This window comes from Myodes glareolus, chromosome 14 (assembly GCF_982192425.1).
Source record: "Myodes glareolus chromosome 14, mMyoGla1.1, whole genome shotgun sequence".
NCBI lineage: Eukaryota > Metazoa > Chordata > Mammalia > Rodentia > Cricetidae > Myodes > Myodes glareolus.
Window position 1 is genome coordinate 4251773 of NC_142039.1, and position 20202 is coordinate 4271974.

The 20202-nt window shown below is 45.5% G+C and overlaps 1 pseudogene; it reads right to left on the reverse strand.

The window, feature by feature from the left end:
• Positions 1-8967: 8967 nt before the first annotated feature.
• On the reverse strand, positions 8968-10453 carry LOC146891898 (small ribosomal subunit protein uS5 pseudogene; annotated as a pseudogene).
• Positions 10454-20202: the final 9749 nt, after the last annotated feature.

Genomic DNA, 20202 nt, shown 5'->3' on the forward strand with positions numbered 1-20202 from the left:
CAAATTAGTCTGAAGCTCAGAGGGTCAGAGTGACAAGACTCTCTAAGTAGAGGAAAGAGAACAAAGGATGAACTCCAGAGAAATCATTCAAAGAGATGTGGGGAGGAGTGAACTCAGAGAGAAAAAGAGGAAACCAAATTCAGAATCACGCAGGGACCCATGGGATAGGAGAAAGCACATCTGGGGAAACCATGGTCCACAGAGTCCAACAAGGCAGAGAGGCAGTGACCATGGTCCACAGAGTCCAACAAGGCAGAGAGGCAGTGACCATGGTCCACAGCATCCAACAAGGCAGAGAGGCAGTGACCATGGTCCACAGCATCCAACAAGGCAGAGAGGCAGTGACCCATGACGTGCAATTCTTGTTTTACCTTCGTAAGTGTCACTTGTGTTCTTGGGAAAAGGGTGGCCCCTGTGTTGGGACCGGAGATGGCGAGCAGACAGCAGCTAGAAGAGTAAGGTTGAGGTGCAGGCAGGATGGGAGAGGATGTGACTGGGGATGAAGGAAGATTGCCATCAGGAAAAGCAGGGAGGACACGGAGCTTAGTGTTCTTTAGAGAATCAGGTGGGGACTATTTGAACAAGTTTATAGGCCATGGGGAAACTTGGGAGAAAGAGAGAGAACCTGAAAAGGAGAGGGTTGAGTCCACTGTATAAACTGACGATATGATTATCCCATGCTATGGGAAGGTTTTGTTATGGATATGAGAGAGAGAGAGAGAGGGAGAGGGAGAGAGAGATGGCAGGGGCTCTCTGGAGAGTGGGAGACTAGCAGCAGGTGAATTAGAGAAAAGAGGGAGCCTAGAGAGAGCATAGTGAGACTAGCAAGGTTATAAGGAGGGTGAGCAGCCATGGGAGGGAAACTGAGCTGGAGGGAGTTTGGATGGAGAAGAGGGTGAGGCAGGCTAAGACAGACTTTGAAATGCTGACAGGTGCCGTAGGTATGTGTTAATGGGAGAAGTATATAGATAGGGAAATGACTCCTTTTGGTAGGTGGGAACTGGCTTCTAAAGTTCCTGAGGCATGCTGGTTTTTATCCATCCATCAGAATCCTCCTATAGTCTAGGTTGAATTCATTTCTGAATATGCGGACAAGCTTTTGGAGTTTGGGGAACTGGAGTTTCCTTTGGGCCTGACACCACAGGGCTGGAGAGGACTGGGTGCAGGTCTGGGTGCGAGCCTGCTGGGTTTTGAACAGGAAAGGCAAACGGCCTATCCCTTAACTGAAAATAGGCCAAGTGTAGATGTGGGTGAGCTTGTTAATCGAGAGCCGGAAGCCAAGAGAGTTCGCGCCCAAAGGCCTCAGTCTTCCCTTAGAGAGGGAGGCCCAGCTAGGGTGAAAGGAGGGAGGGTAATCTCAGATGTGACAGCGCCTCAGCTCACAGTTGGCCTCCCAGGCTCAGGGGAGACAATAGCAGCTTCAGGGACTGGGGAGATTTGAAGACCTTCAGACCAGAGCAGAGATACACCAGTGGGCTGCCATGCTGTGTGTTCTACAACATAGGTTCAGCAACTGTGACCTTTTGGGTTGTCCAAGTGTCACCGTGAAGAACGGCTGCTTCCTGCTGGCACTTGAGCACATAGAGCACCGAGGAGGAGACACATCCAGAATCCTAGCGAATATCTGTGTGCCAGGGAAGAGCAGGGAGGAGGGCCTGCAGGGTCCCTTCCCCTGAAGAGCTTTGCTGCAGAATATTCTTCTACACTGTGTGAAGATGTGTCACTGTGATTGGTTTAATAAAGAGCCAAATGGACATCAGCTGGGCAGGAAAAGGTTAGGCGGGACTTCTGGGGACAGAGAGGACTTGCAGAGGAAGAAGTGTGGAGTTGCTAGCCTTGACACAGAGGGAGCAGGACACGCAGGAGAAGAAGTAAAAGCCAGGAGTCACATGGCAACACATAGATGAATAGAAATGGGTTCATTTAAGTTATAAGAGTAAGTGGGACAAGCCTAAGCTATAGGCGAGCTTTTATAATTAATAACAAGTCCTATTTAGGGCTGGTGGTGAAAAAGGAAAATCCATTTACAGAGCTTGTTTATCACAGTAAGCCGAGAGTATAAGAAACTAGTGACTCACATTGCTGCCTGTTTGTTTTCTTCATGCTAGTCAGACAGAGTTAAAACTCAGCCTAGGATGCTGGAATTAAAGGGTAAGAGGAAGCCTAAAACTTCTGTCATCTGCCCTCTTAACGAGGGACATTAGAGGACATTCCTTGTTTCCTTCATGACGCTCCAGTGTCTCACAATCCTTGAGGAATCTCCACCCTAATGGCAGACTTCAAAAGAACAATGTGGAGAAATTATATTAAGGAGTTCAAAAGAAAAGGAGAAAGAGAAGGATTCATTTCTTTTTTTTTTTTTCACTGCTTCGAATTTCTCCCTGCGCTGCCAATTGGACACGCCACTCTCCAGCACCCCAAGGCACTTCAGAAAATCATTAAGTGTTTTGATGTCCTGGGTTTAGGGCTGATTGTGTTTCGGCCAGATCCAGCTCAGTCTCCTCTGAGGCTGGCATAGCCTGTCCGCTTTCCTGGTACACATGTCCGTGCACACAAATCTGTGTAAATATGTGGTAGGCATCTATCCACTCCACATGGAGTTGACTTTCATCTCCCTAAAATCATCTGAAAACTCTAAGAGGATGGCTGTCACTCTGGTCGAGGTTCCTTGTAAATACATTCTGGTCATGAGAGATGGGAAAAGATGAGCGAATTCGAGGTGCCACATTCCTGCCATGATTCTTTGTTTCTGTGACTTGGCCGCTGCGATGGCTGTGCTCTCTGCACATCTAAAAGATTTGGACATGCTTCCAGCCCCTCACAACAATGTCATTCAATGCGCACACACCAAGGTGTGGTGTCTCAGAGCCAGGGGAAAACACAACCCAGAGATAGACATTGTGACATGGAGGGGACCTGAGCCATTTTGTGAGTCCTCTGAGAGCCATTCATTGCTTCGCATTGCCATGATCACAGAGTGGAAAGTTCCCATCATTTAAGAAGTGTGTTATTAGTGCTTGAAGTTGGACTTTGACACCCTTTCCCTATGGATACATTAAAAGTATGAAGACTATGTTTCCTTCTGGATAAACACAGAAGAGGACAGTTGTCTGTCTGTCTGCCGCTGGGCTGCAAGTACTCCACAGAGAAAGCCACATCCCTAGCATTCAGCCCAAGGTCAGGGCATAAACCAATTATCACACAGTTCTAAAGCCTGCAGCTCACTGGAAATTCTTTCATGCTCTATAGGCTAGTTCTGTTCCCTATTACTAAAAAGACAGAGTAGGAATTTAGCCTCCTAATTGTGTTTATAACAATCAAACATGAATGAATTCCTGAACCTCTTTTCCTTTGGGTATGTGTTTAGGTCTTATTCCACAGCCTTGGCTGACTTAGGACACATGATGCTTCTACCTCACTCCCCAGAGAGCTGGGATCACAGGCATGTCTCACCTCACCCAGCTTCTTGAGCCTCACAATGGACAAAATTATCTAACATAAAATTGCTGTTTGGTTGGTTGTCCACGGTCCACTTGGAGCCAGCAAGTCCAGTTCCTAGTCAGTCACTTGCTTGGCATTCGGGAAGCAGGGGGCATATTTCTTCATGTGATCTGAAGATTCCAAAAGAACTAGTTCCAACAAGCCAGTCAGGGTACCAGGTCAGCTTCAGCATCAACCTTCTCTTTATTGAAAAGATGCGTCTCCTGCAGCTACTGTGAGTGATGAAGGCAAGAGAGAGGCGCCTCCCCACAGCCTCAGCCTCACCTCCCAGCTCCGCATTTTCAGTCTGCACAATCTGCATGTACCCAATCCTCATCCCTGCTTCACTATGTGAGGAGCACACACACAAACGCTGGGCATGCCCTCCACCTCCCAGGAGCCTCCCACAACTTCTTCTTCTGCACAGGGGAAAGGAACCCTTGTTGTCTGTTTGGCCACCAATGCAATTTATTTTTCATCTTTCCAAACTATGAGAGTGGAGAAAGTTCTTACAGAAGTCACTTAACTTTTGATCTGAACTCGTCAAAATGCATGTCTGAATCCTATGACTAGGTTAGGATTTGGAACTAAAATGTTCATTTTGAAGACAGTTCTAAAATGACCCATTATTAGATTAAGCTGATTCTAATTCGATCAGCCATCTCTTGACATAAAGAAGGAAAAATCTATTTTTTTTAAAAAGTGGCAATTTCTAAGAAACTGGCCTCATAATCTTAAATTAAAAGCAGGTTTCCACACGTTGGACTCATGCCCCTTGAGCCTTTGGTATTACATTTGGACTATTTGGTTAGTTAAATAATGGTAACAAAAGAAGACAGAATAGATTATGTTAAATAAAGGGAAATTTAAGAAAGTAATTATGGGATTAAGTTGGGCCAGGAGGTGAGGGTTGTAAGTAATAAGATCACTGCTATTCAAACACAGTGCTGTGTCTCCATCTGGCATGGGGCTTCCCGGATAACGGGATGCTTTAGCCCACTCCTAACTTGAGAAAAGGTGAGACTTTTACAGGTTCTGAAATATCTTGCGTGAACTTGCTTAACTTCTTGTGTTATGAAGGTGTTAGCATTCTATAAAATAGAGTAGCGGAGTCGGCAATCCAGGTGGGGGAGGCATGTGAAGGCAGTAAGTTCCTTCTCTGTGAATCCTGTAGACTACCTTGTCTACTTGACTAATCAGGGGGTGTTTAAGAGAGAAAAAAAAATGTGAAATAGAAGCTTCAGGCCAATGGGTCCTAGGAACTTTGATTTTATGTGAAAGCCATGAAAACAAAAACAAAAACCAGAACACTGGATGCCGCTACTTCCAATGAGAATGAAATGTTTGCCCACTGAAGAGCTCCTGTGAGCCAAACTTCAGCTTAGAAGAGACCGCACTCAGGATGAGAGTGAGGGGTGGGGGTAGAGTTGGGGGAAGCACGGACTCTGCTTTCTTTGCACACTTCTTTCGTTGGTGTTTTTCTAGTCCCTCCAGCTCAAGGGGGATCCCACATCCAGCCTTCAAGATTGCACAGCCAGTGCTCCGAAGTGCAGAGCCATCTCCCTAGTCCCTCCAATTGTCAATCTTATGTCATAGTGTCTTCTCCGAAAGTTCTGGAGGGATGGGAAAAAGGTGACCTCTGAAAGAGAAAGGACAAGCTGAAAGGTTTGTTACTGGCTGACTCTGTTCATATAGTTAAGGGAGCCTAAAAAGTTCTAGCCTTTAAGACTCCCTTTCAGAGTTCAGTTAAAGATGCCAGGAATAGCTAAAGGGGGTCTAAAGATCTGAGGGTAAAACGTCCACTCACAATGGGAATCGTCTGTCCATGTCTCTCTATTCTTTTCTCTTCGATACACCCTTCTCATTGTTCCACCGGCTAACTTGTTCTCTTTGCTCTACATTGTTCTTAATTCTACCCATTACAAATATTTCCAGTCATATATACCCTTAAAACCAACAATTCCCCAGCCCTAGCTGGTTCCAGGGCCCCATAGGAAACCAGATAAAGGTTTTCACTCCTCTCTCCCCCAACCCCCCCCTCTCTCTCTCTCACACACACACACACACACACACACACACAGAGAGAGAGAGAGAGAGAGAGAGAGAGAGAGAGAGAGATCTACGGGAGTGGCTAGTACACATCCGGTGAACTTCTTAATGGAGAAAGTTAGTTAAGAAAGGAATTAAATCTTCAGGGAGCTCTAGAGGAGAAGGTTAGTGAACTACACTATATTTTTAGGCAGTAGAAAGAGCTAAATGGTTTGTTTTTAGTAAAATTATGAATAGGGTACATATTGTATTTTAAATCAGAATGCTGCTTTTTGCTTTTGCCTTCTTCCAGCATGCATAGAATCAGGTAACCAAGCAACCAGCGGAAAGAGTCATGTAGAAGCCATGGATGTTGATCAGATGCACATACCCCAGATGCTGTAGTTTCCATGGGCCTAGTTCTGGAGTTAGACTTACTGCTCAAAGTGAAGAAGAGACCAAGGCCTCTAAATTGCTAGTTCTGGCCATGGGTAAAACCAGAGCAGCAGCTTGGACAGGTAGTAATTCTGGGTCCTTGGAGATCTGTGAATACCTTATATGGGACGCTCTTTGCCTGGACCCTAAACTCTGACCAAATGCCTGCTGATAAAGATAATTGCAGGAAGGCAGATCTCTGTGCTTACCTAGGAGAGAGGAACAGAGGCCTGGTAGTGTAAACAGTTCTGAACTAGGGAATTAATTCCCAAATATATAACAGAAAGGGAATTCAGCTACAGTGAAAAATCTACAGCAAAGGACAGCCACTTTATTCACAAAACGATAATGGCAAAAAAGCCTTGCCTTTTGGTTTAGCCTTTCCCAGATCCCTTGGTTCTAATAAGTTGCTCTTGAAAAGATGGCTGAGAGATTATTGTATACTGTTGTGGCTTGTAGTAATACAATGTAGCAATACAGCAGTCCCAACATGACACAATCAGAGAGAAGATGGATCTGTGGGAGCCTGGCAGAAGGTGGAGACCTGAAAGAGATCAGGAGAACTTTCCTGACAGGATGACTGGGTTGTTGTTGCCTTGTTATGGAAAGAGTTGCAGAAACCTCAAATGTACATGCACAAAATTTCACACACATAGACACACATGCACACATACTCACATGCATGCACAGGCACACATGCATGCACACACACAGAGCATGCAAACACTGGTGAAATCCACATAAGCCTTTGAACTAAGATTCTGTAAACTCACCTCAGGAGAAGTTGGGCAAAGGAACTGTCTATGACTCCTCAGTTTTGCATGAGTCTATAATAATAATCTCAAAGAACTTAAAACTCGTGCACATAAAATCACAGTCTATAGATGATGTCACAAATGTTGATGAATGCAGTTCTGTATCATCTTTAGTAGTTGCCAGATTTGGGTCACCGGTGTCTTTATTTGTCCCTCTTCCTACTGTGGCCACATGGAATAAAACTCCTTTTCTGCTCTTCACTGCTGCGTCTGCTTAGCTGCCTTGGCAGGCACACATGATTGGCTGAGCCTAGCTTGTGAGAGCTGCCATGGCCCAGGTTCTGATATGATCAAGTCGGTACCAGCAAGGCAGATAGGGAGAATATTGGGTTGTTATTTCAAGGTGGAGGATACCAGAGCAAGCTTGTAAGTTCAAGGGAAAAACCCAGAGGAGGGACAGAGATCTGACAAAACGCACACTTATGTTAATGCCAAAGTCACAGCCTGTCTCCCTGTCACATGCCTCCTCTCTCCAGTGCTTCAGATCCTCTTCCAAACCTTCAGTCCCTTGTCCCTTCTCAGTTCCAGGGACCACAGGTTCAACGGAGGGCAGCATATTTTCCTCTTCATGGTCTACAGCCTCTGTTCTGTTCTGTTCCTTCACTGACCTCTGCTCACAGCAATCCCCAGCTTCTCCAGCTTTCTCCAGATATAGAGATATGTCCCGTTCATCTCTAGTAATGTCACGTTATGCCAGCATTATTAATATTTTTGGTTTTTTTACAACATAATGGTTTTATTAATTATTTGGGAATTTCATGCACCCTGATCACACTCTTTTCCCATTCCTCCCAGGTACACCCTCCCACCCTGGCACCTTCCTCCAAAAAATAAATAATTAAGAAAACAAAAACAAACAAACAAATGCTGAGTCCAATTTGTGTTGCCTCTGTACTCACTGGAGCGTGGTCCAACTCCCAGCAGTTAACCCCGTGAACAAACCAAGTCCTTCACCCACCATCCCCCTGCCCCTGCCAGAAGCCATCAACTGTAAGAGTTACACTCAACCCCTTGATCACATTTTCAAAAGACTCTCTTCAGTAATTTCATGTCTGCTTCTTTTGGGGAGCTTGGCACAAAAGCCTTCAGTGTCATTCTCAGTTATGAGTCTGCAGCTATCGATACCACTGCAAAAGATGCCTCCCTGCCTGTTGGAAAAGATGCAGTCAGCAGCGGCATGGATCAGGAACTTAACATGGTTTCCAGAAGCAACACAGATTGTGGGCATTAACAAGGCTTCTAGAGGCAACACAGATCATGGAAGTCTTTCAAGGAGAAGTAACCCAGACAATGAGCCATTCTTTTCAGAGTGAGCTGTCCGGAGACAGGCCCTGAGTGAGTACATCGCCTTGCCCTCAGGGTGGTGTTGCTTCCAGTACCTAGGGCATGACCATCATATTTGCACCCCAATAGCAGCTCTACCTGCCCCCCACACCAAGTGGGGTGAGAAATGCAAGTGCAGAAGGCAGCTCCAAGCTGCTTAACTGGGGTTGTGGGGCTGGGTCTACAGCCCAATGCACCATCCCATCCTGCAGCGATGGGATGACGTGGTGAGGCAGGCCTAGTGGTGGCCAGAGCCTCCTGGTGGCCTGGCCTGCTCTACTGGGCAATAATGTCCTCCTTTGTCCCCCATGGGCATGGTCCCAAACCTGTCGCTGTGATGTAGGTGGATCTTCTGTCTATGTGTTAATTTCATTGGTCAAGTAAAAAGACTACCTTGGCCTTTGATAGGACAGCAGCTTAGATAGGCAGAGTAGACAGAACAAAATGCTGGGAGAAAGAAGCAGAGTAAGGCAGAGGCTGAGAGCTGCCCGCCATGAAGCTGCCAGGTCAGACATGTTGAATCTTTCCCAGTAAGCCATGACCTCGTGATGACATACAGATTATTAGAAATGGGTTGACTCAAGATGTGAGAATTAGCCAATAAGAGGCTAGAACTAATGGGCCAGGCAGTGTTTAAAAGAATACAGTTTCCGTGTAATTATTTCAGGTAAAGCTAGCCTGGCGGTGGGAAGCAGACCGCTGCTCCTTATGCTACATAGTTGCCACCATGTCTCTAGTTTTGCTTCCTTTGCCTTGTGTGCCCTATCACTTAGCCATCTTTATTCTGGTCAGAATAAATACATCCTCTGTTTATTCTGTCCCCCTACATTTTCAACCATTCCCATGTTTGCAACTAACATTTTTTTTTAACAGACTTAATTCACATTTATTTTTCTTGTATAAAAACTCTTAATATGGTGGCCACTGCTGGAGCCTGGGTCCTCTGAACAGAGACTCTGGTGTGGGTTTTCACAAGATGGTCAGTGAATTCCTGATGAGACTTGGTGGACACAGTCTCTTTCCAGAGGTAGGGGGTCAGGTAGCTGTAGGTCTTAGAGATGGCATCAAAGGTGGCCTTGGCAAAGTTGCCCAGGGTGGCAGTGCAGCCCCTGGCTGATGTGTAGCAGTCATCAATGCTGGCCATCATCAGTAGCTTCTTGGGCACAGGAGCCGAGACTATGCCAGTGCCTCTGGGGACAGGGATGAGACGCACCAGCACAGAGCCACAGCGGCCTGTCACTTTACACGGAACAGTGTTGGACTTGCCAATCTTGCTCCCCCAGTAGCCTGTCCATACAGGAACAATGGAAAGCTTAGCCAAGATGATGGCCCCTTGGATGAAAACAGCTATCTCCTTGGAGCCACTTAACACCGAGACCAACATGGCCATATAGCACGTCCCCAGTAGCAACGAAAGACTTGAACCTGGTGCGCTGGCCTGCCCTAGTCTGCTTCTGCACTGGCAAGATCTTCAGAACCTCATCCTTTAGGGGTGCTCACAGGAAAAAAAATCAATAATCTCGGACTCATTAATGGGCAGGGAGAACAGGAAGATCTCCTCTAGGGACTTGATTTTCATGTCCTTAACCAGGCGGTCCAGCTTGGTGGGGAATTCACTTGTCTTCAGCTTTACCTCTGCCTCGGTCCCAGCCTCTACCATGACCGCGGCCCCTAAGACCACTGCTGAATCCTCCGCAGAAGAAGCTTTCCTGGAACCTTGCCCTGGACTATCCCATTTTATAAAACTGTTCCATTTTGACTGAATTGCTGAGATGCATCGTCTCCACTCACTGAACCAAGTAAATATCAGCCATCTGTTGAGCACAGACCATGGCACAGATGGAAAACTAACTTCATGCAAATAAATAGGAACTCATCAAACTGAGGAACACACGGCACATGGGAGTATCGGCAAAAGCCACAAACACAGCAGCACAGCATCCAAAGAGCTGAGCAGCCCTTCACTTAGGTCATATGAAGGAGGGAACCCCTTCTGGGAACAGCGGCTTCCTCTGACCCATCATCAGACTGTCCTTGCATCCTGGGCACACTTCCAATCCTGCCCTGAAGCGTCTGTTCAGCATCATCTCCCTCCAGAGGGGCCCACTGCAATTGCTGTTTGTCTGGAAGCAGGGCTGCACCTTGGACATCATCTGTATCTTGTAGAGAACAGTATGTCTGTTACAGGGAGGCCGCTTGTTTGTCCCAGCTGCCCAGAACCGAAATAATCACACAGAAACTGAATTAATTGAATTACTGCTTGGCCCATTAGCTATAGTTTCTTATTGATTAATTCTTACATATTAATTTAACCCATTTCTATTAATTTGTGTATCACCACATGGCAGTGGCTTACCAGGCAAAATTCCCATCGTCTGTCTCTGGTGACGAATCCATGGCATCTCTCTGACTCTGCCTCCTTTCTCCCAGCATGCCATTTAGTTTTCCCCACCTACCTAAGTTCTGCCCTATCAACAGGCCAAGGCAGTTTCTTTACTCATTAACCAATGAAAGCAACACACAACAAAGGGCCTCCTACACCAGTGTGGCTACTGGTGTTTACTAGCCTGTCTACTCCAGTGATGTTTTGTGGGTAGGTATCAGCTCTGATTCTGCCATGAGGCCCCTTTGAAATCTGGAGCCTTTAAAGTCTTTCTAGTGTGGGAAGTCCTGCCTATGTGCTGCTTTTATTGGTTAATGAATAAAGCTGTTTCAGCCAGTGGCTTTAGCAGAATAGAGATAGGTGGGAAAATTAAACTGAATGCTGGGAGAAAGAAGGGAGTCAGGGAGAAGCAAGCCATGTAGCTGCCCATAGGAGACAGATGCATGGGAATCTTGCTGGTAAGCCACAGTCACATGATGATTCACAGATTAATAGAAATGGGTTAATTTAAGATGTAAGAGCTAGCCAGAGAAGCTAGAGCTAATACACCAAGCAGTGATTTAAATAATAAAGTTTCTGTGTGATTATTTTGGGTCTGGGCAGCCAGGAACGAACAAGCAGCCTCTCCCAACACCTTTCTTAGCTGTTTTATGACACACATACCTGTGTGTGTCCTGAAGCCTACATTCTGAGAGTTAATTAAGAACAGAGTAATTGAAAATAAAAATAAAGAGCCCCAAGAAAATTCTTAGAAGTAGGAGGTGAAAGGTCAACAACAAAAAGACTATAAATACTCAAGAAAACATTATCAATAGATTATAAATTGTATGATGGTGAATTTGCTTCTGATCTGTTCTTCTTGATATCGAATGCATGCACGACAAGAACGATATTAGTCAATGACACATTTATTGAGTGAATGCTCTGCCCAAGGCCCCACGCCAAGGACTTTCTGGTTCTTATCATCTTTATTCCTCAAAACAAACACCATCTTTCTTACTTTGATGCTTCTGCTCTGAAAGAAATGCTGACATCAAGAGATTAAGTAATTAATTTGCTCAAATCCACACAGCTATGGAGTTAATGTACTATATTTAAAACCTGTGCAGTCTGGCCCAGCATTGGAATTGTGAAATAGGGTAATATTATTTCCTAGAGTGAAAACAGCATGTGAAAAAACAGCCATGGCAGCAGTTCCACAGTATGGAGGATCCTGAGGAAACAGCATGAGGAAGATACTAACTGTCTCTCTCGAGGTGATGAGGTGTTATTATCTTGTAACCTCTTCTAGGGCCAAGGCCATTGTGCACCATTATGGACACCCTGCCAATTGAGCTAAACTCCCAGAACCTGCATCACAAAAATAGACATTTTGGCATATTTGCTCTTTCTATCTATCTCTATATCCATACACATATGTACATGAGTTTTGAGTCCATATACACATGCGTGTGCAATACATGTGTGCATACATATGCATATGTACTTACTTGCCCACATGTATGCTTAATCATTTCTAAGTAAACTGTAGCTATTACAGCCAAGCATCTGGACACATCAGCATGTATCTCCTAAGAATAAGGACGCATAAGTGACCACAATTATGTGTCACAAACCAAATTGATATTATTTAACATTTTTAAGAACAACATCTTCAAATTTGCAGGCAAATAGATGGATCTGGAAAAAAGACATATTGAGTGAGGTAACCCAGACCCAGAAAGACAAATATCATATGTATTCACTCATAAGAGGATTTTAGACATAAAGCAAAGAAAAACCAGCCTACAGTTCACAATCTCAGGGAACCTAGACAACAAAGAGAACCCTGAGAGAGACATACATGGACCTACATAGGAAGGAGAAAAAGACAAGATTTCCTGAGTAAATTGGGAGTGTGTGGGTCATGGGAGAGGATAGAAGGTGAGAGGGGAGGTAGAGAAAAATGTAAACAAATAAAAACAAAACAAAAGAATAACTTGATTATGTATGTTAAACATCAGGTTCTAAGATTGTACAGTTGGCAAGCTCATGACCTGGCAAAGCCAATGGTGCAGCTTCAGGCCGAGTCAGATGCCCGACCACAGCAGAGGGAATGGTGCAGCTTCAGGCCGAGTCAGAGGCCCGACCACAGCAGAGGGAATGGTGCAGCTCCAGGCCGAGTCAGAGGCCCGACCACAGCAGAGGGAATGGTGCAGCTTCAGGCCGAGTCAGAGGCCCGACCACAGCAGAGGGAATGGTGCAGCTCCAGGCCGAGTCAGAGGCCCGACCACAGCAGAGGGAATGGTGCAGCTCCAGTCCCAGTGCAGCTGGAACCCAGGAAGCGAATGCTTCAGTTCGAGCCCAAAACAGGAAAAAGTCAACCAGGTGCGAGGAGCTCTCTCACATGAGGTGAGGGAAAGTCAATCTTTCTGCTGTGCCCAGGCTGTCTGGACTTGGGCAAGGCCTACCGCAGTCGGGTGTGGACCTTCTTGGAGTATGACTCCAGTGTTCTTTCCATCAGAAACCTCACAGGCGTGCCCCATTAAGCTCAGAAGACTCCGGCCTGGGCACCTCCTGTCCCAGGGAAGACAACACATATCATTAACCAACACAAGATGAGCCTTTCTTTAGTGTGAGGTTTCACTAGTGAGCTGGCAGAGGCAGAGGTAAAACAGCACGCACGTGAGCCGGGGTGTATGGGAACTTTGGAACAGCTCTAGTAGAGAATGTGCGGAAATAAGCAAAGTTCTTCCTAAGCGTGGAGGCTGAGGGTGGGGTTTTAGGCAGGGGAGTGATCAGGTGCAAAAGTGGAGCTTCTCTTGGCTATGAGAGCGCACAGAGCAGGGTTAAAGGAGAACATCTGCTGCCCTCTGTGCGTGCGTGTGCGTGCACACACACACACACACACACACACACACACACACGCAGTCTTCCATAAGAGCGTGGTCTCCCATGCAAGGAAACAGGACTGAGAGAAAGTGTTTACTATGTGTCCAAGTGAATACATCCCCATAGCGAACACGATCGTGTCAAAGTTTTGTCCATTCACTTTCAGGTGCTATTGTCCTGCATTGAGCCAAGAGGATGGAGACCATGGCATCCTCAAAAGACTTCTAATAAGTGCCTCGGATGCTGGAAGAAAACAACCCCTTCAGCCTTCTACTAGGCAAGCCTTCTGAAATTCTAATGCTAAGTGTTTTACACTGTAAACAGAGACTGTACTTTCATGTCCTGGCTGCCCAGACCCCAGTGATCACACAGAAACATATTAATTACAACACTGTTTGGCAATGGCTTAGGCATATTCCTAGCTAGCTCTTACATCTTAAATTAAACCATTTCTATTAGTTTATGTATTGGCATGTGACTATGGCATTACCTCATTTTCTATATGTCTTGTTTCTTCAGCGGCTGGTTGGATTCTCCTTGATTCCACCTACTCTCTCTCTATCTCTGTTCATATTTCTCACCCGGTTTTACTCTGCTAAGCCATTGGGTGAAACAGCTTTTTTTTTTTTAAAAATCAACCAATAAAAGCAATACATATACAGAAGGACATCCTACATATTACATGGGTTTCTTTTACTGATACTTAATCCAGGGACCTAGATTTCTGTAGACTAGATGACCTTGAACTCAGAGATCCACCTGTGCTGGAATTAAATCTGTGCACCTGTGAATTTTTTGAGACAAGCAAAAGGATCAAATGCTTTCCATACACATGAAAAGGTAAAATTCAGAGAAGTTTTTTTTCAAGTTCAAATTCTTAGTAAAGCTGGGACCTGAGGTTAGAGCTGGTTTGGTGTTCACTGAGAAAATAGTCAAGCCTTGAAATCAGAAAATTTAGATGTGAGCCTTCTAGGGTCTTTTAGGTGCCCCATAAAATAGAAATCATCATTCCTGTCTTGCCCACCTCCGTAGAGGACAATGATTTCCGTGGTGTGCACCGGTGTTCCATAAATCAAAGCCTGCAGCTGGGAGTTTCATTCATCAAGTCCACTTGTGAGCAGAGTTCATCACGGAGAACTGCAGTAAACAAGCTGGCAGCTTGACCTGTGAGCCGGCCATGCTCAGCAATCCGTGCACATCCTAAAGGCTGCAGGAAAGCTGCCTCCAGCTCCCAGAACCTCCGAGAAAGCAGTCTCAGGGTGTTCCATATGGAGCACATTCACCATCCTCTGGGTGGGGAGGCTGTTTCATACGTAACAATGTAAAATCTCTTCTAGCAAATTGCAAGAAAGTTATGCCCATAAAAACAGTAATTGTTATAATCTAGTGTTATGCATAATTATCCTAAAATATAAATATATATTACATACTTGTTTCTACAAGAAAGACAAGAGCTATTTTCTAGTTCTGAGGCCGTATTCGCCTCTTGTAAGTGACTCAGCTGGCCTCCAGCGTCAGTACACATCATAGAAACCCAAAGGGGAGCACCCACAGATTCAAAATACGCGTGTTTTAAAGGAGTTTGAACCATCTTAAGTTCCCTGGTAAAGGAATAAGTCCTTGTAAAGCTAAAGCCTTTTTAGTCAGCAGAAATTCTCGCTCGTATTCCAGAAGAAAAGAGTTGGGCTGGCACCCCCAGGGCCAAAGTGGAGCATCATGGATGTGGTCCATCAACTTCTTTGTTTCTCGTGACTTAATCTGACCTGAAGCACCAGTCAGAGCATCTTCCTCGAAACTGGGTGAGCCTTTTTGAAAACTTTAATAGTGATGGTGGAGATGTATGTATATGTGTGTATATCAACATTGATCACAAAGATACCAGCATTACACACAGATAGGAACAGTTGTGACTCTTTTTTTAAACAAATTGACACTTCTTTGAAAGTTTTAAATAAACCAACATGAAATGGTGTGTTGAGTAGCACTTGCTGTGTACCTGGAAACGTGACCCAATTAAATTACAGCTGTGATTCTTTTTAACCCGCAAACCAGTTGCTCGGAGGTGAGGCTAGGCTGGTTCTGAGGGACTCCTGGGTCTTGCTAGGGCTCAGTTACATTGTGGGATCAGATATAATTTGGCATCTAGTGAGTGACTTGTGTATGACAGCTTCATTGGGGTGGCTTGGTCCTTGTGATCTTTCATTCCTGAGCCAGCTAGCCTGTTCTCCACTTCCCATCTGCCCTCAAAACAAGTGTACTTTGACTTCTGACTCATGGCATTGGTTACGGTGTTAGGTTAGAAATGGGGGTCTCATTAAACCACGCAAGCTTAACCACAGCAGTTTCCTTCAGAGAGCTGCTATGGAAGAAAGGACAAGCTCCAATGTCAAGAACCAATCTGTGAATGTCTAATTCTCTAACAGACTCTCCAGGTGCCTAGACTCCAGGAGAATGGTATGTGGTATTCTCGTGTCCCCAAGAAAGTTTAAGGCCCTCAGGTTGCCCAGCTCTAGGACATGGTAGACTCCCAGGGCTCCCTATGTGCTACATGCATCTCAAGAGTATGTGACTGTGCTCTCCACCTCTCCCAGATCCTCAGAATTCTGCCTTCTTCCCCCAGAATGCAAGTCTCTGCTGCGAATGCTCGTCAACTATGTGACATGAAACTCCTTCTTCCAAAGGATCCATACTCTGCCTAGTGGGCCTGAACTCTCACCAGAGCCCCTACCAAGCAGTTGTCTGTCTGTCTAATCATGGTCTTAGTAATTTCCTTAATAAATCTCTTACTTCAAAGGAAAATCTGTCTCAGTGTTGCCCCATGCTCAAAACTTTCCATGAAGCAAGACAGTGGGCAAATTAATGGATGGGTAACAGACTTAATTTCGTTTTCTTCTTTTATAATTTATTTTTGTTTTGTATGCATTGGTGTTTTGCCTGCCTGCATGCCTGTGAGGGTGTTGGATCCTGGAGTTACAGACAGTTGTGAGCTATCATGTGGATGTTGGGAATTGAACTCAGGTCCTCTGGAAGATCAGCCTGTGCTCTTAACTTCTGAGCCATCTCTTCAGCCTCCAGACTTAGTTTCTTAGCAGGAGAGGCTTCAAAGACTTGTCTAGGCAGAAATAAGATCCTGCAATTCATAGAATTCCAAGGCTCAGAGAGGTCATAAAGCACATGGGAAGTCGCTCAGCACCCTGCGTTTATTTCTGGCTTTTGTCTACAGTCCCTTGTTTCTGTAGAAGAGGTCACAGACTACAGTGAACCTGACGGTAAGGACCACAGCCAGACTGCAATGAAACTTCAAAGTGAATCTTTAAAGTTTAAGCATTTTGGTTGAACCACAAAGAATACAGCAGTAGACTAGTATGCTCCCCTTCTGAGAGGAGCGCCAACACAGCAGACTAGCGCTCTCTGAAGAAACTAAAAAGAAGCTTGCTTTTCTTTTTAGGCTCTAGAAAAACAAAGATTGGCCTCCTTCTTCTTTTATGTACCACAAGGAGGCCACAGGCCTGCTTTCTTCGAAATGGAAAGCATCCATCTTTCTCTCAGTCATCAAGGGAGTTGGTAACACTGAGCCTTTAGAGTGGGGTTAGATGCTGTGACCCTCTGGGGATGGATATCAGTAAGCTGTGCCTTATATGCATCTTGTACTGTTGGGGAAGGCTGCTCAGACCCGAAATAATTACACAAAACTGTTTCAGTTAAACACTGCTTGGTCAATAACTCCAGCGTGTTTCTACATCTTAATTGACCCATTCCTATTATTTTATATTTTACCATGAGGATTGTGGCCTACCGGCAAGGTTCCAACTAACAGCTCGTGTCTTTATCCTCTGATGGCTCCATGGCTTCTCTTTGACTCCATCTACTCTATCTCTTTCAGCCCGGCTTTACTCTGTTAAGCCATTGGCTGAAAGCAGCTTCTTTATTAACCAAAGATAATAAAACATATTCACAGCATACACCACCTCCCACATCCCGTTAGCTCCTGGGGTCACATCTGACCAAACAGCCAGATGACTTGGATGACAGAACTTCTGGTTAATCTGAAACAACTTCTGACCCTGAGTCCTGACAGTATATAGCAATATCAAGTTACCAGAAGGAAAGTCTCTGTAGCTTATTAATCAGAACACCTACACACTGTGGGTACATAGTTTATCCACAAGTAATCAGAGAGACAAACACCCCAAATGGATGAATTCATTCTTTTGATAAATGTTATAGGTGAGTTTTATTTCCTTGTTTATAATTTTATTTAGTGAGCTCAAATTTTCTACTACTAAAATGTTGTCAATAAAAACAGAGAACTTCTAAATGGCCCTATGCCTTCATGGATATCCAGACGGAATGATCTAGTTATTAGAATGCCTACATGCCAGTCTTATTCACAAGAGCTCAGCTACAGATCAGCCTAGTCAGGCCCATGAGAGCTGAGCAGGTAGGAAGATGTGGTCTATACGATGGAGGACTTCAGTCAAGGTAGAGTGAAATCCTGTCGTTTTCAGGAGAATAGATGGAGCTGGAGATCATGCTAATCGCAATAAGCTAGACTCAGAGAGGGATATTTCATGATTTCTCTCAGGTAGGGAAAGCAGAGACAGAGAGGAAAAAGATGAAGGTGTAAGAGGGGCTACTAGAGAAGGCCATGGTGGGCATGAGGAAAGAAGAGAAGAGGGTGTGAGACCCCAAGTGACAAACAGGAATGCAGGCATACATGAAAGAGTCCCATCAAAACCCATTCATCTGTGCAATTAACAATGCTAATAAATAAAGTAAAAACATAAATTAAATGCAGTTATTTATATCATAAATAAAACAAAAAAGAAAATCAGTGGAGGCAGATGACAGAGGAAAGCGGATTTAAAACGTTGAGCAACAGCATAACCCAGGTAGGTGAAAGCAAAATTAACATTAACACTGTCCTTGCTTCAGCAATGCAGCCCCTGGGGCCGGGGTGCCTCTACTTCTCTGCGGCTTGGTTGGAGCCCGTTGCTGAAAAAGCACAGCTGTATCATGAATGGAACTCAGCCACCAAAATATCCTGTGTCAAGATCACTGATAAGCAGGACTTAGCAAGGGAATGTCTTCATGTCCTTGCTTTACTGTTTGTTCTTCTTCTCAACCTGGATGGGGTTATAGGCAGAAGTGAGAAAGGCATTCAAGGTGCCCACGTGGCTCAAGTCTTCCCTGAGTTCTCTTTTCCACTCCACCCTGCTATTCCTCCATCCACGGTGGTCTTGGACAATGGTCTAAAAGGTGTGCAGTTATTAATCCTACTTTTCAGCTTGATGTGGGATGATCCACTAAGAGACACACCTCTGGACAGGTCTCTGCGGGTGCTTCCTAGAAGTCTTAACTGAAGGGGAAAGACTCTTCTCCAGCATGAGAGTCACCTCCCCGGAGAAGCTCAGATACCAAGTCTGAAGGGGAAAGCCGCCCTGTATGTTTGCTCACTCTTGCTTCCTGTTGGTAAGTGCGTTTACTCTGTTGATTCTGTAGCTGTCAGTAGAACCTGCTCCTTCCAAATAGCAGCATGGATTGAAGGCCTGTGCCTCTCCAGGATTCCTCCAGTTTCCAGCACCAGAGTGAGACTAGTGAGGCATGGAGCTTCACGGGTTGAGCGGTTACTGCTTCTGTCTCTCCAGCAGGAAGACAGCCTGAGTCATGTCAGGCAATCTAATAAAACTCCTTTGTAATGTACGTTCATTCTATTGTTCTGCTCCTCAGTGGAACCCCGACTATTACATCACCCAGTTTTCTCCTGTCCTAGGCTGTAAGTGTAATGACAAGAACTGAGCGTTGCCCATAGTGGTTAGCCTCAGGACAATGCTTAACATTTAGTTCAGGCCCCTTTAACAGTTTCTGAATGAGGAAGTGCACAATGTTTACTGCCTTTTCTGATGGGCTTCAGCCATCCCCAGAGACAAGACCCAAGGGGAATATGGAGACACAGGCTTTGGCTTTCTGCTTCCTGCCACAGTCCCAATTGACCTACTGACTAGTACTGTACAGGAAACTCCGCAGGCTGTTCTCAGAGAGCCTGGTTGCAGGCACAATTGTCACCTGGGGTTTAGTCTCACAGGCGCATGGTACAACGCGCAGAGTCTAAAGAAACTCAGCTGACTTTCCAAACTAGCAGGGAACATGGGTTGGGCCCAGGCACAAAGAGTTGGAGCTCCTGAAATGGCATGGGACGCAGAAGATAAACCTCTCAGCCATGCTTGGGCTACTCCTGACACCACTGACAGCTTAATGAGGTGCTATGGAGCACCCAATACTTATCCCATGCACCCCAGTGTCAACACCCAGGTTAGGTGATAGGGCCATAACTTCCCAGGGGGGCTGTTCTTGAATACTTCTCCAGGGGCCCTGCTGGCATCTGTTTCTTTCTGCCAGATGACAGCCCAAAGCATTCAGTGTGAGCCCCTTGGGGAGTTGTTTCTTGGCCCTGCCAGGAGACTGTTGGCAACAGGGAAGGGATGTTAGGTGTGGTCAGAGGAGTAAGGGCACCGAGGTGAGCAGTGAGCTGAGCGGTGGAAGGGAGTGAGCTCAGAGATGAGCCAAAGTGCTGAGAAGCTGGTCTTGCAGAGAGGTGGTGCCAGCTCTCTTGGTCTGACATGTCCTGTTGTCACCGTTCCCCACTGCTGACCCTGCTCATGCCCTCTGGCCTGTGCTCTCTGGCATTAGCACTGCCAGATAAACCGACTTCCTAAGTTTCCCTCCAAGAGATCATCTAGCTTCTGCTTGAATTCTCCCAGGGACAAGATGCTCGTTCCCTTCCATCCCCCCACCCCCTTTTTTTTGAACAAGAAAATCCCAGCACTGAAAAACTTGTTTATGCAGAAGAGAGGTCTAATTTTCTAC